This window comes from Arctopsyche grandis, chromosome 1, assembly GCF_051622035.1.
Source record: "Arctopsyche grandis isolate Sample6627 chromosome 1, ASM5162203v2, whole genome shotgun sequence".
Classification (NCBI taxonomy): domain Eukaryota; kingdom Metazoa; phylum Arthropoda; class Insecta; order Trichoptera; family Hydropsychidae; genus Arctopsyche; species Arctopsyche grandis.
In genome coordinates, this window is record NC_135355.1 from 9,932,986 (window position 1) to 9,959,853 (window position 26,868).

At 33.9% G+C, this 26,868-nt stretch overlaps 1 protein-coding gene across 4 annotated transcripts in view; it reads right to left on the bottom strand.

The window, feature by feature from the left end:
• The window catches only part of LOC143918133 (uncharacterized), a 42,728-nt gene extending 16,104 nt beyond the window's left edge, over positions 1 to 26,624 (bottom strand). For 2 of the 4 annotated variants that reach the window (XM_077439869.1, XM_077439852.1), the window contains exon 1: positions 26,419 to 26,624. The gene's annotated coding sequence lies outside the window, so the exon portion shown is untranslated. The remainder of the gene's footprint in view (positions 1 to 26,418) is intronic. The other 2 variants (XM_077439861.1, XM_077439877.1) reach the window with 2 other exon arrangements.
• Between the last annotated feature and the right edge of the window lie 244 nt (positions 26,625 to 26,868).

The following is a 26,868-nucleotide window of genomic DNA, read 5'->3' on the forward strand; positions in this document are numbered from 1 at the left end:
TTTTTTAGCACAATCTTATTTGCAGTCAATTACATAATCAGCGAAAATTCAAACTATGTAATTACTAATACTGTTTGGATTTAAAAAACAGGATAATTTCAGTTATTTACGTTGATTGTCGACTGATAAATAATTAACGATGGAATTTTGGCTTTAATTATAAATATGCATATTAAAGTTCTAGTTTTGAAAGTTAAGAGGGCTGGACACCAGCTTCTTGTTCATACAAACGTATTACACTTCTCCTTTCCTCAATTATGGCACTAGAAAAATTATTTTTTAATATGCTATGGATATCCACCATAGGCATGTTTCTATCTTTTTATTTTTTTGATTAGTTATTTTTTATATGAGCTAGGAGCCACCAAGCATCTATAAAATCACCTCGTTTTTACACCCACGAAAAGAGTCGAGAATGCTAATTTAACGGTTGATTTTTAAAAAAATACGAAGACAAACATAGAAAATATTTTATATATATATATATATATATATATATATATATATATATATATATATATATATATATATATATATATATGTATATATGTATATATATATATATGTATATATATATATATATATATATATATATATATATATATATATATATATATATATATATATATATATGTATATATATATATATATATATATATATATATATATATATATATATATATATATATATATATATTGTCGCATTCACTCAATATATATATCGAAGAAAGGAACGGCAACAAAATTAAGTTTTCGGGTATCAAGCCTTCTTAAGAGGGCTGGACAGCAGCACCTTGTCCATACAAACGTACTATACTTCTCCCTTCCTCAATTATGGCACTAGAGAAATTATTTTTTAATATGCTATGGATATCCACCATTGGGGTGCATCTATCGTTTTATTTTTTTGATTAATTATTTTTTAAAGGAGCTAGGAGCCGCCAAAAATCTATAAAATCGCCTCTTTTTTACACCCACGAAACGAGTCCAGCGTGCTTTTTTAACGGTCGATTTTAAAAAAAATACGCCGATAGATGCACAGAAAGTATCTTTCTCATACCGATGATGAAATTTTTTTAAAAATTGGTCCAGTTTTGGAGGAGAAAATAGTAGAATACGATACCTCGATTTTGTCAATTTAAAATACGTTTTATCTGGTCGAAGCGCAACTGTCGCATTCACTCAATATATATATTGATATATATATTGTCGCATTCACTCAATATATACATACACTCAATATATATATCAAAGAAAGGAACGGTAACAAAATTAAGGTTTCGGGTGTACAGCCCTCTTAAGCGCTGCGAGAATTATTGGAAGAATAGATCATATTACGGTTTTTTCTATTAAAAACCATGACACTGTTGAGAATTTACCGGGAAGAGGAAGAAAAAAATGAACAAATCGACGGGGTGATCGTCTGATTTTTAAGAAAGTAAACCAAGAACCGACGAAAACTTGTCGGATAATTAAAAATTAAGACCTGTCGTTGAATATCTTGGAGAAGACAGTGTCGCGTAGATTAAAAGACGCTGGCTTAAAAAAATGTAGAATGCGGCGCAAACCTTTAACCAGCAAGGTGAACCGAGCGAAGAGATTAAAATTCGCCAAAAAATATATTGCAATGCATTTATCGTTTTGGAAACGAATTGTGTGGAGTGAGGAACGTAAATTTGAGCTGTTCGGTACAAAAAGTAAAAGAAAAGTATGGAAAAAATTCAGTGAAGCTCTCAAAAACAAGTGTGTTGAGAAAACGATGAAATATGGCTCAATTATGATATGGGGCTGTTTTTCCTGGAAGGGCGTCGGAGTCCAGCCAAAATAGAAGGAATAATGGACTCCGATATATACATCGATATAATCAAAGACAATTTGGAAGAATCAGTTGAAAAAAATGGGTCTGGGGAGTACTTTCATCTTTCAACAGGACAACGACCTAAAACACAAATCGAAGAAAACAATGAAATTTTTCGAAGAAGATACAATTTAATTAATTAAGTGGCCTCCCCAATCACCAGATATTAATACCATAGAAAATTAGTGGTCTATAATGGACCAAAAAATTTAAAATTAAATTTAAAAATTTTTTTTTTAATAAACGGTATTGTTTTTTCAAAATATTTTTGTATAATTTTTTAAACCTAAGTATCACGAATATTACTGATTTATTTCTCTTGTGTAAAATGTATCATAACAAAAATATTCTGTCTTAAAGTTTTTTTTCTGAAGTGTCCGCTTCATTCTGTCGGGCACTGTAACTTACTGTTGCCAAATGGAATTTAAAAAAAGACATTTCTCAAAAATTATTAATTTTATTCACAATAAAGCGTCGACATTAAAAACTAATTCAAAATTTAACATAAGATCATTTAGAACAGCAGTTTGCCAACATTTCGGATCTCACGGAATTATCATTTTAAATCCTGTGGACCAATTATATGAATTTTTGAAAGTTTTAAAATTAAAAATTCTAAAATAATGATTTTATTTATATGAAATGGACACAGTGGCGTACCTGTGTATTACCAACAGTGCAATTTTTGCTGGTAACTATGAAGCGTTTTGTTTTACAAAATAGTACAACGTGAATTATATTTAACACTCATAAAATAAAAGTATTTTGGTTAAATCAGATTATATTTTTTTATATCTGCAACAATTTTATTTTATATTTGCAAGGAAGGATTTCATCAAAAAAGAGCTCATATTCTCTTGAAAAGAGACTTGTTGTATATAAACCTCAGTATAACGCAGTACGATTAATATCTGACGCCCTTTGGGATTTCCAAGCTCAAAATTAGATAGCACCACATTAGTTCATTACTTACCCGACAAGAAATTGGTTTTTGCAATTTATGGAAAGTATATTTGGCTACGCTCGACCATATTTTAGAAATTATAATCTGAATCATTTTTGTTTCAAAATACTGTGTATTGACTTTGCCCCCCCGACACTAGCGGATCCAGAAAATAATTAGTTAATACGGGTTAAAAAAATTAAATTCAAAATAAACTTGGAATCATTTTTTCCTACAGGAAGTATGACTGCGGACATATGGAGATAAAATAATTTAAATACACACACATATATATATATATATATATATATATATATATATATATATATATATATATATATATATATATATATATATATATATATATATATACTCTTTTGTGTTAATATTTTTTAATTATATTGTAAGTATGACTGCGGACATATGGAGATAAAATAATTTAAATACACACATATATATATATATATATATACTCTTTTGTGTTAATATTTTTTAATTATATTACATTGTACTCTATTCTATATCTATATATATATATATATATATATGCTTGAAAGCCGAAAAATATTTTCTTGTCCGGAATAATCCATTTTAATAATCCATTAATATAATAAATTTTAAATTAAATACTGAGGAATATTTATTGCCTTTAAAATTTTAAATGTTTAAGCAAATTAATGAATGTAACTAAAATTTTAAATGAATGTAACTTTTTAAATCAAACTATTCATACAATTATAAATGTATAAGCAGAATAAAACATATAATAGATTAATATCTGTAAATAAATCAAAAGCGATATTATAACAAGAATAAAAAAGTACGAACGTTTTCTATAGACTGTTGATGTTCCCGTATGTAAACCGAGCGCGAAAACAGAACACTCAAATACTCGAAATCGACGTACTCCATGATAGACGAACCAAGGTGGTGGTACTGGGAACGTTTCGCGAAGGACCAGTGTCAACCTGACACTGACTTGTTGCGGCAGAAGTGCATTCGTCACTCACCCCATTACAAAACCAAAAATTGTTTTTCCTATAATTACTGGAATAAGCGCTTGAAAAAGTGCCATGCGCAATGGCGAATTGGAGCGGGTGGGATAGCGAATGTCGGGGGTGAAATTTCACTTAAGGTCCATTACGGGATGTGAAACTTTAACAACAAAAAAGATAACAATGAATGACTTCGAAAAAGTAAAATGATAATTTTAAAGTATATTTTTCATATTGCTCTGATATTTAAGCTGTACTTTTTAATTCACGTGTATACTTCAAAGTATAATTTGATATAATCAGTGGCGGATCAAGTAAATGGGGGGCCCAGGCGCATTTAAATTTGAGGCCCTCCCACTTCAGTTAAAAAAATGCTATCATCGGTTTTTATCATGATTTTCAGAATATGGTTTTCCATAAGGATTTTACAAAACGATATATTTTTTTTATTTGTTTACTACTAACAGTTTTTGGAGTAAAATAGGTACTATTTTAAAATACTATGTAAATTAGGTATTAATTTAATTTATTCTTGGCTTACGAACGATAGTGGACAATGATAATAAATTGTTAAGTTGTAAATTTTGGTAGCAAAGACCCATTTCGGGGCCCCAAGCGCGCACTTATTTTCAATGTATGATAAACCGCCGCTGGACACAATATTTCAATTATATAATATCAAATTATTTATGTGTGTATGTATACTAAATAAAAGTTTAGTCATTTTCTTAGCACGAACCTTTTTTTTTATAGATTTTCGTCAGTTCAATTACATAATCAGCGAAGAATTAATACGATTTACATTTTTTTTTTTAATTTAATGGGGTATTTTTCAATTATTCTTCTTCTAATGCATTACATACTTACATACATATATGCATACAAAGTCTCTTTCGAAATTATATATTAGATGTTACCAATTTAAATAATATGCTACCAATGGAGCCTATTGGCAACTTGCCCTGCCCCAAAACTATACGGTTCCGGACAAAATCATAGCATATGTATGAATAAAATCACTATAATTAAAACTTAGGTACTTATTAGTTATATAGGCGCATCCGAGATTCGAATATACACGCCCATGGCTGCGTACCACTTGCGTACTGTCACTTTACTACAACTACCTAGAGACCCTTCATGTAACTGTCGTGTATTTGTATAATTGATGTTCAGATGGATTCGTTGGTATTTTAACATATTTGTACGAAAAAGAATATTAGAAAAAATAATTTTGAGGTGGGATTTTGACAAAGCTAGAGGCTTTTTTTCTATTGTTCATTTTGAGGGCTCAAACAAGCAAAACACGAGTATCCTCTACAAACTCATACTGCACATTGACGTCGAAAATATTTATAATATTGACATAGACTAGAATATCACGATCCGTATTGATAGTGTAATATGTCCCATTCGAATTTGGGCAGCGTCCTTCGAGCGACATCGCATTTTCACTTGAAATTACTAAAACAACGAAAGGATTTGTTTTAAATAGCAATGCACGTAAGCATTTCAACCAATAAGAATTGTAAATAGGTTTTTGAGCTCTTTTTCCTATTATGCTGTACATTAACATTAGAATAATATAATACTATGATTACTAACAAAATTAAATTAAATTTGTAAAATAGAAAAAGATCAGTAGATCAGTAGCTATTAAAATAGATATAAGATGTATTTTGAACATAATTTCGTAATAATAAAAAGCATTTAAAAATCAAAATTTCAACCAATGTCAACATGAAACATGCGCTTGGCAAAGCTAGGATACGTACACTATACAAGTATCTTTCTGAAATTTCTAACAATTACTATTTGGATCGGTAAGACAGCGGTAGCGGTGACTTTCCCGAGTGACTGCGCAAACAAACGTTAATTTTGGATGGATGCCCTACTACCCGCGGCAGATTTGCGTAAAACAGCTCATCTCAGTGTGGTGTTCGGGTAGAAAACCAATGTTCGCACACAAATAACCTTTTGGAATGATGACCAAACGGCACGTTTTCTATTTAATACTAGCTTTATTACCCGGCTTTGCCCGGGGTGTATAAAAAAATAAAAAAAATGTTAAAAAATAAAAATTTATAAAATGCCCTCCTGAACCTTTGCCGTCTAGGGCTACGCCACCTGCGCCCCCCTGAGCATTTTCCGTCTAGGGCTACGCCACCTGCGCCCCCCTAAACCTTTGCCGTCTAGGGCTACGCCACCTGTGCCCCCCTGAGCATTTGCCGTCAAGGGCTACGCCCCCTTGAACCTTTTCCGTCTTGGGGTACGCCACCTGCGCCCCCCCTCAGCATTTGCCTTCTAGGGCTACGCCCCCTTGAAACTTTGCCGTCTAGGGCTACGCTCCCTGCGCCTCCTTAAGCATTTGCCGTCTAGGGCGACGCCCCCCTGAACCTTCGCCGTCTAGGGCTACGCCACCTGCGCCCCCCTGAGCATTTTCCGTCTAGGGCTACGCCCCCTGCGCCCCCCTGAACTAAGGCGGATCAACGCCTAATCGAATCAGCGCCAAAATCGAATCGGCGCATACATACAAAGTCTCTTTCCAAATTATATATTAAGATTTAAAAAAATATATTACTTTATTACTCGGCTTTGCCCGGGGTGTATAAAAAATTAAAAAAATAATTTTAAAAATAAAAAAAAAATATTTTCATTTATTTTATTGGGGGCTGTGCCCCCGACAGAGGCCCTATTGGGCTGCGCCCCCGACAGAGGCCTTATGGGGCTGCGCCCCCAGCAGGGGCCCCATGGGTGCTGCGCCCCCTGTGGCGCCTTTGGCGGGGCCCCATCTGGCAGCACCCACTGCGGGGAAATAAAAATCGAACGTGTTATTTCCACCCAACGATGGACACAACCAACGACCGATGGTTGACCACATACATAACTACGACCACACAAACAAAGCGACCACACACGACGACACAAACATTAGTGTTTTATATAGTAGATACTTAAATACTTAACGGTGGCGTGCCGTGAAAATCTTTCTTTTTTTATTTATCGCACGGCTTTACTTACGTGTGAGCGAGTAGGATATAAGGGGACTTGGTATGACGTCACCTATCCTCTTGTGTCCTGCTTTCACTCACGTAAGTAAAGCTGTGTGATAAATAAAAAATAGGGAGATTTCCACGGCACGCCACTGATACAAATGTTCAATCATCGAAAATTTAATAGGTATACAAATTAGACAATTCGTTATTACCCTCTAATGTCACTTATCAAAATATAATACATAAATATGTTTATCTATCTGACCAGCAGTCGTATGCAGTTCTAGTTGCATGTTTGCAAATCGGCAGAACAACAACTAATTTAAAATCATGCGATTGTTGAACTGGTGACTGCATTGACAGATAAGAGTGTTGAATGATAATTTCTCCGAATTGGGATTGGTAAAATAGTCGAGTGACGAGTTTTAATTAAAAATGGATTCTTTCAAATAAAAATGATACTTGGTAATGGATCAATTAGGCAAAAAGTAACTTATAAATTAGCACATTTTATTTACAAACTAATTATTCGATAGTTTAATAAAAGTAAAACTACACCACAAAGCATCATTATTATCATCTCATATATAAGAGCGAGAGTTATCTTTCGAGATTTGTCGGTGCGTATGCATATCTAATATATAATTTGGAAAGAGACTTTACATATATGTATGTATGTAACCTTCGTTCGTTGGTTTGTAGGTTTTTTTTCGATTTATAGTCACCGATTCGATTTTCGATTCAAGTTCCGGGGGCGGAGGCGCCGAGGGCGAAGCCGCCTTCGCGTCGGGGGCAAAGCCCTAGGGGTCGTAGAGAGTTTGTTTGTTCGTGACAGTCAATTTAATAAAAAAAACAAACAAATGAGTATTCAAATAAATTTAATAAAATGTTTATTATTAGATAAGTCATGTTTAAGCGGTTTATATTACAAATACCGAGCGAAGCCGGGTAAAACCACTAGTATAGATATAAAGGAGAACTATACCTAGTGGTAGCCTAACAAGCATTTTTTTTATGTGCATAGTGACATGTGACACATGGCTTGACACGTTTGCCAAAACGAGTTGCAAAAACTGTGTGCACAACGCGATCATAGCCGACTTAAAATGTTGAGAAATTGACTATACAGCGAACGGACATTCTTAAGGGGAACTACATACGTATGTACATATGTATGGAGTTCTAACCGGCATTATTCGCCAAAGTCCAACATTTTCGGGCTTTGGCCCAAATTTAGTGGTTCGATACTGAAAATAAAATTGCATAGCGCAAAAACACACTCATCTCGATGTTTTTACTGTTAGATCCTAAATCGATGTTCTCTAATTTAAAAATTGCTCATTTGTGACCTCATTTAGTTAGGATACCATTTTGTGGTCCTAAATTGAAAATCGTGGATTTGCATACTGGACAAAAATACATATAGATTTCTCAAAAAGATGAAGATATGATATAAGTAAATATACGAGATTCGTAATAGTACGAAACATGTTTGATAATTTACTACCACTTCTTCGTGGAGACAAATTCAAATAGCAAATTGTAAGTCATCGTTGGTAATCTTCTGGCGCAATCTCCGCAACATCCTTATTTGTATCCAATCTACCGCAAAAGTAGGTTAGACGTTGTTAAAATTAAAAAGCGAGTGATTTAAGAGGTATTTTAAAACTGCATTTTAAAAATTGCATTTTTAAATGAGCTAGAATCTGCAAATCAAAATTTAAATAGACTGCCTGATTAACTGCGGTTTTTATGGTGTATTTAACTATTATTACACGTACAAATATTAAGCCGCCGAAACCGTATAGATATTGTTGATATTACAAACCGGGTATTAGATATATACAATATTGATTTTATTTTATTAGATTTAGGATACTTTCCATTGCTAATTTCACTATTTATCAAGAAATACTTAATTGTATGTATGTATGTGTGTATTCTACATACATATGCAGGGCTTTTAGAAAAAAGGGTTCAATAACTCATTTCTTGTTAAGCTTTTTTATAAAGAAAATTATATTATAAAAGTAGCTTTTCTTATTCAAAATTTTGCAATTTGACGAATATATAACTATGAATTGTTATTATGTACGCGTGAACATTATTTCGTTTAATTACTTGTGAAACATTAAAAATACCGAGTAAAAAGATACACCGTGTTACATTACAAAAAGCCTAATATATACATATGTAATTTCGAAAGAGACTTGAAAGAGGCCTGTCGCACAAACGGCCACTTTTGTTCGCTACTGGTGGCCGCCACCGGTGGTTGTGTTTGCGGGCATCCCATACAAACTCTATGAGAAATGCATTCCGCAGCGTGAAGCGAGTGGTGAGTGACGCGTCGCCGTGTTTGCGCGCGTCCCATGCTGCGTACGGACCAAACCAACGACGATTTTAGGCCAACGTTTTAACCAGCAGGATAAAACCAGTAGCGTACAAAATATCGAAATAAAAATTAAATTTAAAAATTGAAATTAAATACCAAATTAAAAACTATTATTATTATATTAAAATTAAATTCAAATATCAAAATAAAACTATAATCAATATATTAAAATTCAAATAAAATATTGAAAGTTAAAACAGAACATGCCCAATTTAAATAAATTTTCGAGATTGACCTAAAATTAGATCATCAACAATCACATACAGGTAATCCTCGACTTTTGTTTGTCGAAGATGTTTTGACTTACGAAGATACGCACTAAGATCGAAAAAAAATCAAAGAATTATTATTTTTTACTTCCCCGTAATGCGCAGTTACTGAGAATATCTCATGTATTAGTATGGGTGACCGAGCGATGGTCGCAATCCGGAGCGTTGTCGGTATATCAATCGAAATTTTTTTAGTCTTCAATTGTTTCTCTCGTCGAAATAAATCAATTAATTAAATCAGTTCAGAGGTAAAATTTATCGGATAATGTCTTCAATTGTTTCTCTCGTCGAAATAAATCAAATAATTAAATCCATCTCAGAGGTAAAATTTATCGAATAATGTGTGATTATTAATTTTATTTCGGCGAAAGAAAAAAAAACCCTTTGACAAATCACCGACATTTTATTTGTTAAATGTTTCATCGACGGCGGAAACACAGTAGTATATCGTGACGACTTTTAATAAGAAATAACAACAAGGTTTTTTTCACTCGTAATCAAAGAAATTATAATATTTCTCTGGTTGTAATGCGTATCGTCGTAATTCAAAACATTGTTGTAATTCAAAACATCAATGATGATCTAATTTTAGCTCCATCTCGCTCTTTAGCTTAATTTTGATATTTAATTTCAATTTTTTAATTTAATTTTTATTTCGATATTTTGTACGCTGCTACTGGTTTTAAAAGTTGGCCCAAAATCGTCGTTGGTTTGGTGCGTACGGACCACCATACAAACGCTATGAGAAATGCATTCCGCAGCTTGTGACTGCCACCGGTGGCAGTGGCGAGTGACCGTGTGTGCGACAGGCCTTAGTAAGTACATATGTAAGTATTGTTGGTTCGTAAATCAGTGACGTTATCGAACAAATGAATATTCAAACAAATTTAAATAAAATAAAACTATTCAAATAAATTTAATACAATGTTATTAGATTGGCCATGTTTAAGCGGTTTATATTACAAATACCGAGCGAAACACGAGTAGAACAATATTCGTGTAAAAAAACTGAAATTTTCAGATAACCTGCGCCACACTTAAGCGTTATCGTTGAATGCTTATTTCTTTTTTTTGTACTTTCTCGTATGAAAAATTAAAATTAAATCTAAATTATCACAGTTCACACATTAAAGCTAAAAATTTTATTATTTTTGTTTTGAATCCAAACGAAAAAAGACAACAATCAGACGAAAAGACACATCATTCTCTTTGGTCTTCACACAAATAACAAAATAATTATTATGTTTGTAGGGATAAACATTAGTGGAATGGGGAGTGTCAAGCTGCGCAGTAGACATTCAACAAATTCGCCCTTGAATTCGTCCAGACAATTTCACATAATATGTATATACATATTAGGGTTTCTGACCCGGGACAGACATTCCCGGGAATTCACGGAATTTTTGTTGTTCCGTGTCCCGGGAATTCTTATCTTGAATCCCGGGAATTAGATTTAAAATTTTTTTGAAAATATACAACATTTTCACGACTGCACGAAGGGAAATAATAAATCAAATACACAAAGAATCGTAGTATATTCTCAAAGGTTTGTTGTTTAGCAGTAAGTACAGCGCATTCCCCGAACGTGGAAGTTTTATGAGCATGGTTCTGTGCGTTTGGCCAAAATCGTTTCTTGTAATTCTATTTTTGGAAAATCTCAATACCGAAGGACTTGACCTTACCGATGAATTATTCCGAGAATTGAAAATTAAAATCGAAGAAAGAAGAAGCCTAAAACTGTTTTCTAATTTTATACCGAACAAAACATTCTTTAAATATTGTAATAAAAGCGAATGTACATATATCCTACGGTGAAACTATTATGAAGCGAGCAATCCTTGCAATCCTTCTTGTATTGACGAAACTCTTTTAGATTCGGATGAAGATGAAACAATTGTGGGTTTGACGGTGAATGAAGAAATTAATAAGGAGTTATCAAAGATAAATATACAAAATAACGTAAATTAAAATAACATCGACTTTAAAAACGAAATTAAAATATACATGCTGACAAGAATAAAAATCGATAATTAAAAAAAATGTGTTCGTCCCTTTTTACAATAAAACCAACTTCGACCGAAACTGAAAGAGTTTTTTCCATTGCTGGAAATTTTTGGAAATTTCTTTCAAAAAATTTAGGCTTTCGGATTATCATTATCGAAAAGAAATAGGCTTTCGGATTATCATTTAAATATTTTAGTATTTTCAAGAAGCTACTTTAAATAAGTTTACTTTTATAATTACATTTTTTCCAGTTAAAAGATATAATATGTATTGTTTACATTTTTTTATATTTAAATATATTAAATTGAAAAAAAAAATTTTTTTTACATGTGTCCCGGGATCCCGGGAATCCCGAGAATGATCCCAGACTCTGTCCCGTGTCCCAGGAATTGAAAAAGTCCGGGAATACAGAAACCCTAGTACATATGCATGGATATACATTTTTATTCGTATACTTTCTCTTGCCTAACATATTCTTTCTCTTGCCTAACATACTTTCTCTTGCCTAACTAGTATTCGGTGGTGGTGTTTCATTTCCCAAGAAAATGGGTTTATTATTGTCCCACAAAGCTAGAGCAAAAATAATGTTGATAATATAATTTGACAATGGTAAACCCTTTTTTTGGGCTAAAGCATCCTGACCACCTTTCCTTAATTATAACGAAAGCTTTCAAATAAATAAATATCTAATATGAACCAATTCATTTTATAAATGCAAACGACTCCTCCAATTCTGTTACATGCAATTAAAAAAAATTTCAACAAAAATAGGTCTCACTTAATTTCACTTAAAAATGTCAATTTCTTAGAAAAACCATGTTTTTTTGCTCTCTTGCTTTTTACACTAATTGAACGGTCTATAGTTATTTGAAAAGCATCCTTCCAACGCCGATTTTTGCATATTATTACTAGACTTCGGCGTTGACTTGGTGCTCTTTAAGTAATTTCCTATGTACCGAGATCACTTATTTTAATTAAAAATTATATAAAATATTATATTTTAATTCGTCGATTAGACGCACATATGAATGTACGGTATAGATTGAGATGTCCAACTTAAAAGAGGCAATAAGAATGAATTTCGCCGTAAAAAAATAATAATATTGATAAGCAACAAGCAGAAGTAAATAGCATTCGAGTGATGGCAGCCAAGTGCGGTGAAAGGCGTCGTCACGGTTTCGACCGATGATCATAAAAACAGTGGACTGATTTTCGACACTTTTCTGTTACCCAAATTGAGCGAATACTTACAATACGTACAACTAACTGAGTAAATCTTCAACATCCAATCTGCTATTTAAAGTGTCATTTATTTTCTTTCTACAGTTCTTATTGTCATCATACATAGGTATGTACCCGGTCTCCGTTACGGGTCCGAATGTGAAACGCCCGAAAACGCAAATATCGGAAGGCAAAGATCGAAAATCGAAAGATCTTAAGTCGAAAGATCAAAAAAAGGGTGCATGGTAAACGGTACCTACGCACTTAATTTGCGCGAGCAGTATACAACAGGAACAAGAGGAACAGGCTTTTCCTCCCGTATTAATGTGCGCGCGCAGAATACCTGACCTCACCTAACTGATTTATGATGATTATATAAAACACATTACTATCGTTGAAAATTGTCGATGAAAAAATATATAAGAAATAAAATTGTACAAAAAAAAACCCATAAAAAATAGCTCGATTATTACTAAAGCCCGGACCCAGAAGATGCCGCGTATTGTTCAAATATTGTAAATGCATTGTTAAATGTTTGCTGAACCTTTTTTACAAAGGATTTACAACAATGGAACAATGAGCGGCCCCTTGGATATCCTACCTCTAATTACACTGAGCAACAAAAAATCACGTTTTTGAATTAACCGGAGCGGAGACTAACCAATCTTTAAAGACCGCAAAAGCCAAAAAACTTTAAAAATCGCGGATTTTTTTAAACGCCCATATCTCGTAAACGATCACCCACCAACAAAAATCAATATCATATTCGAATTCAGTGGGTCAAACCTAGCAAAGATTGGCTTGTCTCCGCTCTGGTATTTTTTTTTTGTTGCTCAGTATTATTACATGTCTGTTTACCATGCACCCTTTTTTTTTTGATCTTTCGATTTTCAATCTTTCCCTTCCGATATTTGCGTTTTCAGGCATTTTACATTCGGGCCCGTGGCGGAGACCGGTATTCAACACACCCCGGGCTCCAAGAGTTAACAGGAAAAGTAAACAAAAAAGAGGTGATGATCAACGAAAAATTTATTATTTGTGAGGTAGCCCCTCTCTTTGAGAAACAGAAATAAGATGACCCGGCTCGTTAAAAGAAGACTGACAAGTTCAATTATTTGATTTTTACATTACATACATACTATGTAAGTATGTATGTAATGTTGGTTGGTAACATCGAAAACAAATCAAAGTTTCTATGACGACGATTCGATATATATATTTTTCGATTCAAATAAATTTATTAAAAAAAAACCATGTGAAATGTAAAGGAGGTATGTAACAAATGATTATTTACTACATATTATATTCGCCATGTTTAAGCTGTTTGTATTACAAATACTGAGCGAAGCCAGGTAAAACAACTAGTATATTGAAAATTTTGTCCAGATTGAAAATTTTCAAACGGCGCATAAGTTAATTATATTACGTTAATTTATTGCAACTTCCGTTCCTGCTATGGTGCTCGAAATTTAGTTGGAATCTCCCATATCGACTGATAATATATAATATGTACAATCAAAGGTTGCAGAAATATTCACGAGCCGAAGCTAGGGTGGTTTGCGCCCGAGGGGAAAAACTTGGGTGACACGTAGGGATCCCAAATATTCGAATATCGGATAGTAAACCTAGAGCTATTCGAATATATTCGAAAATAAAAAAAGGTAATTACATATGTACTAAGCATAATTTTCGATATATTTATTTATTTTTTACATATATACCAGGAAGGCCTTACAGGTAAACCCCAATCCCTTCTTGGCCAATTACAAATTTACAAAATACAATTCAGCATTTTTTATATAAATCACTGAATTACGAGACACTGTCAAACTCGTAAATCAATGAGACATCTATTAATTTGTACACAAACTTATTTATTGTACATTAATTAATAACAAATTATAGGTGACATATCGTATATAGGAGGGATTTTTAACCAATTTTTTTTCTGGGAACCGTTTCAACAATGAAATCAGAGAAAATTGGCAAACTCTGATAGGAAACGATCAACCTGAAGTCACAAATCCAGGTCTAACCAACAGCATACTCTGAAAAATTCATTTTCATTCGAGGCCCGGGCTCAGGGATCGAACCCGCCGCCTTTCCACGCTAAGCAGAAGATTAACGACCGAGCTATGCTGCTGGTATAACTAGCTGAACCCGGCATGCGTTGCAATGTCACAATAAAGCATGCAATTCCCGTTCCCGTACCATTTGTAGGAAAAACGCAGACAGCGAACACGTTGGTCGCGATGCGAAACATTTGAAATTATAGCGTTGCAAGGACACTCATTCCCGTTTCTATTCCCGTTTTTGGGCGATTTTTTTCACAGAAATCTTCCCGGACAAATGGTAAAAGTTCCACCGTAATCGGTTCAGTGGTTTAGGAGCCTATTCGAGACACAGACAGACATTCATTTATATATATATATATATATATATATATATATATATATATATATATATATATATATATATATATATATATTATATATATATGATACATAGATATACTAGTGGTTTTACCCGGCTTCGCTCAGTATTTGTAATATAAACCGCCTAAACATCACTAATGTAATAGTAATCATTTTATTAAATTTATTTGAATAGTTTTATTTTATATAAATTTATTTGAATACTCACACGCTGTTGATGTCGGCTTTATTGTGAATTTGGAATAATTGCTGTATTTAGGTAATTTAGTAATGTTATTACTAGAGCCAGGATAACCAAGGTGCCATTTATTGTTCAATTGTTGTAAATGCATTGTTAAAGGTTTGCCGAACCTTTTTTACAAAGGATTTACAACAATTGAACAATGAGCGGCACCTTGGCTATCCTACCTCTAGTTATTACCGACTTATTACGTCTTTCATTCATTCTGTTTTCTAAAATTTGTGTCAACTTTTTGGTTGTTTGAGACCCTATTTCTTCTAACTTCTTAAATAAAAATGTATAAACTCCTTCTGCTGTTATTAAAAATGCACTATTTTTGCTTAATTCTTTGATTGTGGTTTCAACGGGAGTAAGAATATCAATCAAAATTTTCAAAATATCAATTTCATTCTTGGAAACAGTATTGAAATTATATTCTTTTAGTGCTATGTTTACACTTTCGTAATCTTGAATAAATCGCCCTATCTATAGTTACCAATAATCGATTTTAATCGCCAGAGATAGTACTAGCTACTAGCGGCCCCATCCCTCATATTTTTTCTTTTTACGATCAATCAATATTACATACAATACATTATAGTTATACACAAATGTACAGTTGCCACGTGATTTGTGAATTTAAAAAGAACTCATCTTTAATTACACGAAATGATTTGATCAGAACAAATAAATTTTCAAGTCTATCAACTATATTGTCAGTTCACGAATCGTCAAATCTAAATTCGTAACACGATCAACAAAATCACCAACTCACTAAAACCACCAAACTCAACTTCTCGAAAGTTGAGAACGAACTGATGGTGAAGAGTATTCTTGAAAACAAGAAAGCTTCAATTTTAAACCAAATATTTGTTTAAAATTAAAATTTTTTAGAAAGGTTTTTTTAAAAAGTTTCTCTGCGTTTATTGGTAAACTGCATTAACGTCAACGAAAAATGGATCACGACGTCGCATCATTGTAAATTTCTGATTTCTGGGTGCGTAGGGTTTGTGTACCTACTTTTTCCGAGAATATGAAGCGTGCAAAAATTTCAAAGAATAGATCGCCCAAAATAAAATTAAGCATATTATTTTACACAGTGTAGTGTAGAATATTACCAACCATGTTTTGGGGGCACCCCCCCCCAAATCTTAAGCAGTTGTAATGTTTATAAGTACATACATACATCAAAATCGGGTCGCATTGAAAGCCTAGCTTCTGTGAATCATATTCAAAAAGTGGATGAAAGCAACGGATTCCAAGGAAGAACGGAATACATATTGTAAATTCATTGTCATGAAATAACTTCGTGGGATAGATAAAATATATTTCAACTAGCCAAAATATAATATATTACAACTAGCCAAAATATAATATATTACAACTGGTAATATACTTTGACTAGCATACATAATAATACAACGAATTCAGGTATTCGAAACGCTCGAAGATATCTGAAATAACAAAGTGAAGTTTTGTAAAAAGGAATGCATTATGAAACAAGTCAGTAGTAGAGAGGTGTCGAAACAAAATCAAAGATACCTGAAGAGTGGCAGGTCCGCCTGGACCACAACGGTACTTTTCCCCCGCTGACCTCTGCTGCAATGTGGATACGGCACGCCACTGTTGTGGGTCAAAGAGACTGTCGTGTGACCCACGCTCGATCTATCCAATTTAATTATTTGCCGAATTGTAACTAAACATTTATGATGAGTCTTCGGCGTTGGCTGGGTGCTCGTCGAATAACAATAGACCACTCCATTAGTGTTTAAAGCAAGAGAGCAAAAAATCATGGTTTTACACTCACTGAAATGGAAAATATCACATTCAGACACAGCAGCAACGATTTCATTGAGAAATCGGATAGCTCTTGGTATAGGAGCCATCCGATAAAGAACTGTGCGGGCAGGAGGTGCAACCATCGAATGATGATGTCTACCACGCACATAATTATTAGGGACATAAAGTCCCAACTGTTCCAGCAACGACGGGCATGACGTATTATACCACGTAGAAGCTAGAGAACAAAACGAATTAATGAGAAGTTTCTTTGAAGTTCAAGGGAATTATATCCAAAAGGAAAGAAGTAGGGTAGATATATGGTTAATACCCATATCATTTCCTATATAGGAAACGAAGAAATGCTTTTTGCGTTTGCTTCGTGCGGATTCCACACAATCGCATTATATTCTAGCTTGCTTCTCAAAAGCGAAGACGAAGGGTTGAAGAATAACCTTGCATATCTCAACACAAATCTGAGTCAACGAAAGGAAACGTCAGCGATTGTCTTGATGTGTTGTGAAGTTAAGGATCAAAAATGATACCCAAATCCACTATAGATTCCGAACGCTTCAACAAGACGGATTCATTGGAATATAATGAGCTAATGTGCACGTCCATTACTCATAATGGCACATTTACTAGTATTCAGTTCAGTGCACATTTATAAAAAAAATAAGTTCTAGATCTAAAATAGAACTGAACTTCAGGACGGCGTGAATATCAACTTGAAAAAGAGAGGCTTGCCTCTCATCCTTGACCGACGAGAATAATTGATGTCGTCAGCAAACAAGAGACATGTTGCATTGGATAGTACTCTAGGGAGGTTATTAATAAGAATAGTAAATAGTAAGGGGCCTAAAGTGGAACCCTGAGTTACACCATATTTAGTAAAACATGGAGTAGATCCAAAAATATCATATCGAAAGGTTGCCGGGTTCGATCCCGTGCTAATCTTTAATGCTGCTGGTCAGACTTGGATATTTGTGTTTCCCTATCACAGTTTGCCAATTTATCTGATTTCATTGTTGAAACGGTTCCTCCATCAAATTGGCAAAAACCATCCTACCTACAATGTCACCAATATCTGAACTTGATTTTTGTACAATATGTAAAAAATTATATACAAGTCTAAATCTATAGATTTTTCTATGGATTAATTAATCAATTAATAGTGAATTTCATGTTCTTCAGCCTCTCGAAATGTAGCGGTTTATGTAATAAAAAATGCTGCAATGTTTGTAATTGGCTAGGAAGGCGCATTGGGGTTTTCCTGGTATATATCTATGTAAAAATAAAATAAGTAGCAGAGTTTAAGAAAATGTGGTGAAAATCCCACTTTGGCCAGCCCAGATCAGAATAACGTACTATAAAATTTAAAAACATAATAACAGACTTTGATAACGACTATTCATTTGAAACTTTTAAGTTACAATAATTCTAATAGAATAAGGAAAATATGTAAGTTATTTTTAAATTTTTCATGAAACTTCAGAATCAATTCAACGCTTTTGTACTAGGTTATAGGCCCATAGGCCGGCGCGACCCTGCGCACCATTGTTCATTTTAATGGTGAACCTTTTTTTTCTCTCTAGCTTTGTAGTTTGCCCTGTTTCCTGGAAAAAGCTCGCTTGACCGCCGAAGACTAGTTATAGTACTTTCCGAAACATTTTTAAATTCGGGAGGTTTTTTTTTAGTTTTCAAAATTCAATAAGATATACATAGTGTGAAAAAGAAAAAGTTGTAGGCGTATAAACAATTAAAATCTGACAAGACGAGCCAAATATATAAGTGGAAAGTCAAATATATAAGCCTACTTACTAGCTATTAAACGTCACCGTCTTCAAAAATTACGCAAATTTGGACATATTTATTACGATTATTTTTCACCATCGACTCAGAATCAACTTAAAATTCCATCATTGACCAAACCGCGCAAAATGGCTAAGTTTCAAAACGATCGGAAGACTGAAGGAATAGATACTGAATCGTCAGCGAAGTGAAACATAGAAAAGCCTTGTAAAAACTAATAAAGTTGTTGTATTTATTTGAAAAATTTTTTTTGCCTACAGCTCCTTTTTTATTGCATATTGAAAATAATAAACAAATTAGTGAGAAAATAAACCTTGATATTGTCAATTTTTTTTTATTTTCACAAAATATTTCAAAACATAACATTTCGATATTGCGAATTAGCAAAATGAGGTATTTATAATATTAATAAAATAGAGTTTTATTTAGATTGTTATTTTTATAACGTACTAGTTGTTGTAACCGGCTACAAAACAAATGAATATTTACTACAGTTGTAGTAAATATTGTTTTTTTATTAAATTTATTTGAATCGAAAAAAAAAATCGAATTGTTGGTAAAAGCCGAGATTAGGGCCCGGTCGGTTTGTATGTGTGTGAGTGTCGTCAGTATTGTCAGTGCAGAAGAAGACGGCAGCGCGCAATTATTATACGTACCTATACAATATTTAGAATTTTAAACAATCATATTCAGTACACATTATTCAAATTTGAAAGACATTTATTTACTTATAGAATTATTACGTTAACTGACCACTTTTTTGAGTTGCTCCGTTCCAAGTGGGTGCTACTTCAGTATGCGGTCTACCTTAGCATGCGATCTACCTTTGAATCGCAGTCGACTATTTTTACTTTATCTATGTACGTAGTAACAATAGATGAAGTTTTGTGATCATGCGAAAATTCGAACTCGAGATTTTGACTGATTCGAACTCAGAATCGATCACTGATCACGTTTTCATGATCTAGAAAAAATGTGTGTGGGTGTGTATTTTGGGGATATTTTTAACACCGTTAGTCCTATCGAACTGAAACTTAGTATCGGTTACTGAAATTCTTATCGACACGACGTAAATTTTTTTCAAATTTTTAAGTTGACCGGAAATGGTACCTCGCCTTATAGGTGTCCTCTTTTTTTAAGGGGGACTACTAGTGTGACATTTTGAAAAAATCGTTTTTTTTTTTTGCAAATTTCGATAGTCCATACCTTTAAAAATAACATACTAAATTTTCAAGTGCATATCTCGAATAGTTTTTGAATTACAGCCATCCGAAGAGCAGCTGACGTCGGTTCGAAAGTTGCGTTAGCGTACGGATCATAATAACTGCGTTATGATTCATAACGCAGTTATTGTTCTGGCTCTGTCAGCCAGAAAAGTCATTAAAAACGGGTCGTATACCTGGCTGTTTTGGAGATGCTAGACTTTGGCACATTTAAACTCTCTTCCAGTGTTATTGTGACCGTTATAGTGAGAACATCGTACAAAATTTTAGCAAAAATGAGTTCTCAGTATTCAAAACAAAAGGGTTCCCATGTTGATCCCACGCGAAGATCAACTTCTAAAAAACGAAAATTTTCGGCGAATCAACATACATGTGAACAGTCCACCGTAAATACCAGTACGTCAGCTGACAAACTTTTACACAATAAGGACGAAGAAATTGTGATTGATCCAACGCACGGTTATAGTAATCTCCAGTTTATTTCTGTTTTTTCTGCAATAAGTAATTTAGTGATGTGCAAAACTTGTGAAAAAAAAATTACGTTCAATCAAGCAAGTCCGCGAGGCTTAGGATTCAAAATTGCTGTAATATGTGAATGCGGCGTTTCGTACATCAATTCCGGGCCTATGATTGGTAATGCATTTGAAATAAATAGACGTATAGTGGCTGTGATGCGACTTTTAGGTATCGGAATAAACGGAGTGAATCTTTTTTGTGGTTTGATGGATGTAATACGTAAATTCCATACTCAAACTTTCAGTGGATGCTTTGCGAATTTATGGACATCAGCAGAATCAATTTGTAAATTTAGTATGCAAAGAGCTGTAGAAGAAGAGAAAAAGTTGACACTGGAAGAAGAAGACTCCGAGACAAATTTGACGGTTTCTGGAGATGGCACGTGGAAGAAACGTGGCCACACTTCACGGTTTGGCGTAGTAACTCTTGTTCGAAAGTTTAGTAAGATCATCGACTCGTGTGTCAAGTCAACTTACTGTCAGAGTTGTGTTTTATGGGAAAAGAAAAAATGCTCTGAAACCAATATTTGAAGACTTGAGTCGGCGTGATTTACTCGAAAGATGTCTGGGTAATAAATTATTACTAATAATACTCAGAACAATAACGAAAGTTATAATGGCTTGCTATGGCACTTTGCTCCGAAACACCTCCACAGTGGTCTCAAAACGATAGAGTTATCAAGTTATTTTGCTACATCAATATTTAATGACGGTTATTCATCAATTTTAAAAATGTTCAATGTAATGGGAATTATAATTGGACCTGCAGCGAACGATTATGCCGTTGACAAAGATGATACGAGGCTTCGAATGGCAGATCATCGTTAACAGGCTGCTTCAAAAGAGGGCCGATTAGCTCGAAGAAAAGCTTTAGCAGCCCAACAGCTGTCTTTCGAAGAAGAGGAAGGTGCACTGTATGGGCCTGGAATAGCAGATTAACAGTAGGTATGATATTTCTTGATTTATAACCACGAAATCAGTAACTTAAACTTCAAACGCGTTTTTCTCGAAACTACATTTTTCAAATTTGCTGCAGTTGTAACTCGAGAATGAATCATCCGATCGATTTGATTTTTTTTCAGCATCTTTTATATATGTTTCTGCGTGCCATGAACCTCCAGTTTTCCGATTGAATAAAAAATGTAATTTTGGCAGGCCAAAAATCAACAAATTTATGCGCGAAATTTGATTTGTTTTTTTAAAACTCCGCCATTTTGTTAAATTTCAATTTTGATCGAGGTTCATGGTACGGCAAATATCTTCTAGTTTAATAAACTTTTTGAATTTTTTGATTTCAGGCACTGTGAAGGTCGCTATCAGTGCAGCAGTGGGGGTACTTTTTTTTTTGGAGTTGAACTCGCTGAATTTTCAATTTTTTTGTCTAAAAACTTTTATTATGTATTTAGTATATATCTATACATATATCCATAAAACGATAAAACATTCCATCCAGTAGTTTTTTTTATTTTAATTCCCGAAAATCACCTTTTTTTCGCGCGGTCACACTGGTGGTCCCCCTTAAGTTTTTGAATTCAATTATCTCCCAAACCACTAACTGAATCGGACTGAATTTTTTTTAAATATGATAAAAATAATAATTTTTATAACCTCATATTTTTTAAATATTTCTATCTGAACCGGAAGTAGTACTTTTACTCTAGAGAATCGAAGTTTTTTTATGATTTTTTCAGAAACCTTTTGGTTTATTGAACTGAAATTTCATATCTAGAAGTTTAAGTTTAATACCAAGTTAATTATAAAATTTAGTTAGCATCCGTCAACCGGAAGTAGCAGTTTACTCTTGTTCGATTTTTCTTCCACTATTTTTTTCGACCCCTTAAACATGTGTGTTCGTCACAAAAAAATTCAAGTATAATTCTTGTATCAATTTGATGAAAATAAAAAAAAATCACTTAATTTAATAAACCGGAAGTGGGATTTTTTTCCTCTTAGAAAGGTCAAAAATGTTGTGCCCACTACTCTGTCCATACCCCTGAACGTATTAAGCTGAAAATTTATATTTCTATCCTTTATGTACTAACTTAGAGCTGGTAGGGTTTTGGTCAGAATTCGTAAACCGGAAGTAGTATTTTTTTTTAAAACAATATTTCATTATTTTATTTTGACCTTTTAAATTGTTTTAAGCTTCTTGATATTTATTGTGTATAATAAAAATAGTGGTTTTAAGTAAAAAAAAAAAAAAATTACTTAATTTAATGAACCGGAAGTGGGATTTTTTTCCTCGTAGAAAGGTCAAAAATGTTGTGCCCACTACTCTGTCCGCACCCCTGAACGTATTAAGCTGAAAATTTATATTTCTATCCTTTATGTACTAACTTAGAGCTGGTAGGGTTTTGGTCAGAATTCGTAAACCGGAAGTAGTATTATTTTTTAAAACAATATTTTAATATTTTATTTTGACCTTTAAAATTATTTTTATTTTCTTGATATTTAATGAGTATGACACTGAGTGATTTTTAGTAATAAAAAAAATTTGAACACAATCAGACAACCGGAAGTAGAACTTTTGTTTTGTGCAAGTTTCCATACATTTGCGCTCAATTTGTATCGCTATCATAGTCATCAGTTAAATATCGAATTTTGTTTTGTAACCTTCTTATATTCCTCAAATACATAGATAAAGTCATGGGTTGGTCACACCCGAATTTTTTTTATGTGTATCGTAGCAACGAAATGTTTATTACGTTAATTTTTGTTTTTTCCTACCGCCTCATAATGGTGTCGAAGCATTTCTATCAATATATCGTCAGCAGATACATACAGTGCCCGACAGAATTAAGTGGACACTTCAGAAAAAAACTTTTAAGACAGAATATTTTTGTTATGATACATTTTACACAAGAGAAATAAATCACTAATATTCATGATACTTCGGTTTAAAAAATTATATAAAAATATTTTGAAAAAACAATACCGTTTATTAAAAAAAAAAAAAACGAGCAAAATACGGAAAAATGAGCAGTAGACAAAATTAAGTGGACAGAGAGAAATTGAGATATATATATTTTTTAAAACTTGTATGAGATCCTTTGGAATTAATTACAGCCTGCAGTCTATTGGGTGTGCTTTCAACTAATTTTTGGTGTGTCAGCATTTAAATTTTTTCAAATAGTGGACAATTCATCAAAAAACAATTTTTTTTAAATTTTTAAAATTTTTTGGTCCATTATAGACCACTAAATTTCTATGGTATTAATATCTGGTGATTGGGGAGGCCACTCAATTAATTAAATTGTATCTTCGAAAAATTTCATTGTTTTCTTCGATTTGTGTTTTAGGTCGTTGTCCTGTTGAAAGATGAAAGTACTACCCAGACCCATTTTTTTCAACTGATTCTTCCAAATTGTCTTTGATTATATCGATGTATATATCGGAGTCCATTATTCCTTCTATTTTGGCTGGACTCCGACGCCCTTCCAGGAAAAACAGCCCCATATCATAATTGAGCCACCACCATATTTCATCGTTTTCTCAACACACTTGTTTTTGAGAGCTTCACTGGATTTTTTCCATACTTTTCTTTTTCTTTTTGTGCCGAACAGCTCAAATTTACGTTCGTCACTCCACACAATTCGTTTCCAAAACGATAAAGGCATTGCAATATATTTTTTGGCGAATTTTAATCTCTTCGCTCGGTTCACCTTGCTGGTTAAAGGTTTGCGCCGCATTCTACATTTTTTTAAGCCAGCTTCTTTTAATCTACGCGACACTGTCTTCTTCAAGATATTCAACGACAGGTCTTCTTTAATTTTCCGACAAGTTTTCGTCGGTTCTTGCTTTACTTTCTTAAAAATCAGACGATCACCCCGTCGATTTGTTCATTTTTTTCTTCCTCTTCCCGGTAAATTCTCAACAGTGTCATGGACCATGACTCATGGTTTTTGAATTTATTCCAAATCTTTTCGGCAGCACTTTGAAATACGATATTTACTCGCGATATCACAAAAACTCACACCAATTTTATCAACCTCTACCACAAATTTTCGAACTTAAACATGAATTTCAGATTTTTTTCGACATTTTATTTTTAGCAACACTACACGGGAACAATATTAACGAAAAAACTGTCTCCTACCAATTCAAAAGATAGAATGATAAAACCCAATTTTTGAATTGTGACGAATGCGGCAATGTCAACGAAACAGCTATAAAGCGAAAAAAAACGAAATGTCTAAATTAGGATCATAAAATAGCACACTTTTAATTTTTGAAAACTATAAAGCTCTATGTTAAATACTTTTTGAGAAAACCGCGTTCTTGTGTACACATAAAAAGTGTCCACTTAATTCTGTCGGGCACTGTATCTCTTAACCAAATTTTAAATGAATAGGGCCAACCTCAACTTAACCTAACCTGTCCTGACCCTTAAATAAACAGATGTTGGCTGCTAAGATGTTTTTTTTTTGTAAAAATATTGATGAAATAAAACCTAAAAAAAAAGATATATTTAAGGTTGGTCCTATTCATTTAAGATTAGGGTCGGTATTGTTCAGTCTCAGTCTCACACGCGAGAACTGAGACAGTGAGACCACATATTCAAGTAAAAACGTGAAGGTAGATCGCATACTAAGGTAGATATGTGAAGGTAGACCGCATACTAAAGTAGCACCCCTAAGTGTCAAAGCGGAGCAAGTCAAAAAAGTGGTTGGTAAACGTGATAATTCTATCGGTAAATGTCTTTTAAATTTTAATAATGTGTACTGAATATGATTGTTTAAAATTCCAAATACTGTATAGGTACACGTATAATAATTGCGCACTGTCGACCAAGCCGTTTTCTTCTGCACTGGAATACTTTTTTGGTATTTACAGTCACACATAACAGCCACTGACAGCAGCGAGCGATCCGGTTCGACCGGGCCCTAATCTCGGCTTTTACCAAAGTCTCTTTCGAAATTATATATTACATCAATAAATATATGTTTTTTTTTATTTAATACAATGACATAAGGGCCGCCAAATTAGATATTAGCTAAGGGCGGCAAAACATTGTTACGACTTTGCACTACATATGTACGTATACATATGTACGTGACACTTGGCAACATTAGCGTTATTTGACATATGTGAGTCGGAATAAGACATTTCTATTTCGCAATAGTATTTCGGTTGTTATTGAGATTAAAAGTCAATGGAATACCGTCGGCTATATAAATGACAACCTTAATTTGATTAAAATGTCGATTAATTTAAAAAATAAAACCATAAAGTACATACAAATAATAAATACGGCGAGCCGCTGCGGCACGTCACGCCGAGCCGTCTTTCGAATTGCCATACGAAACATTCGAATAAAATAAACAAATGAATCAACTCTCGCACACAAGTACATATACGAGTATACGGTATTGCGTACGTGTCTTCGGCGAATTGACGAGGATGCACGAGACCTGCAATTTGGAACATACGATGAAAGCGACAATTGCGCAATGTACACAATATGGGCGAGTGGAGTGCGTGTAGATTTGAGAGTGGAGTTGCGAGTTGCGAGTTGCGAGTTGCGAGTTGCGACGCACATTCGGTCGCCATATGTAGAAAGTAAACACGCAGCGAGCGGGCGGCAGTATCGGGGTTAAGAGTTATATAAAGCAGCGGCAGCAGCGACGTATGTGTGCGGGGCGGGTCTTTAAATAGCGCAGAGCAAGCAGTACGGCAGAAAAATGTGATGTACACACGTCGCCGACATATTGTTTCGTTCGCCGCAAGGATGGTGTGGTGTGTGATGCGATGCGTACCTGCGAGCCAATGTCGTCGGCGTGTCGGCGTGTCGCATGCTGTTGGTGGAGGGGTGCGGCTCTTCGTCCCCTCCCCGCTTCGTCTCGTCCCCTCGCCCCCGCTTCCCCGCGTCTCACCGGACGTTCTCAACCGCCGAGGGGCGACGCTCGACTGCCCGACTACTCGCTCAGGCTTGCCAACCGCTCACGTCGCTCACGTCACTCGTGTCATCCAATGCCGTTCGCCTTGTTTCGTTTACTTTCATTATTTTAGTCACACTCTTTAAAGTTCGTCTTTGGTTTTAGTTTATTTCTAGTTTTGATCTTGTGTTGGTCATTATTTCATATTGATGGTGACCTTTTTTTTATTACTATTTTAGCATGTAAATTATCAGACCGAACGGATAGTCATAGGCGTATGCTACACAATCAATACGGATCGTGATTTTGGTATCGTCGATTTAAAAATAG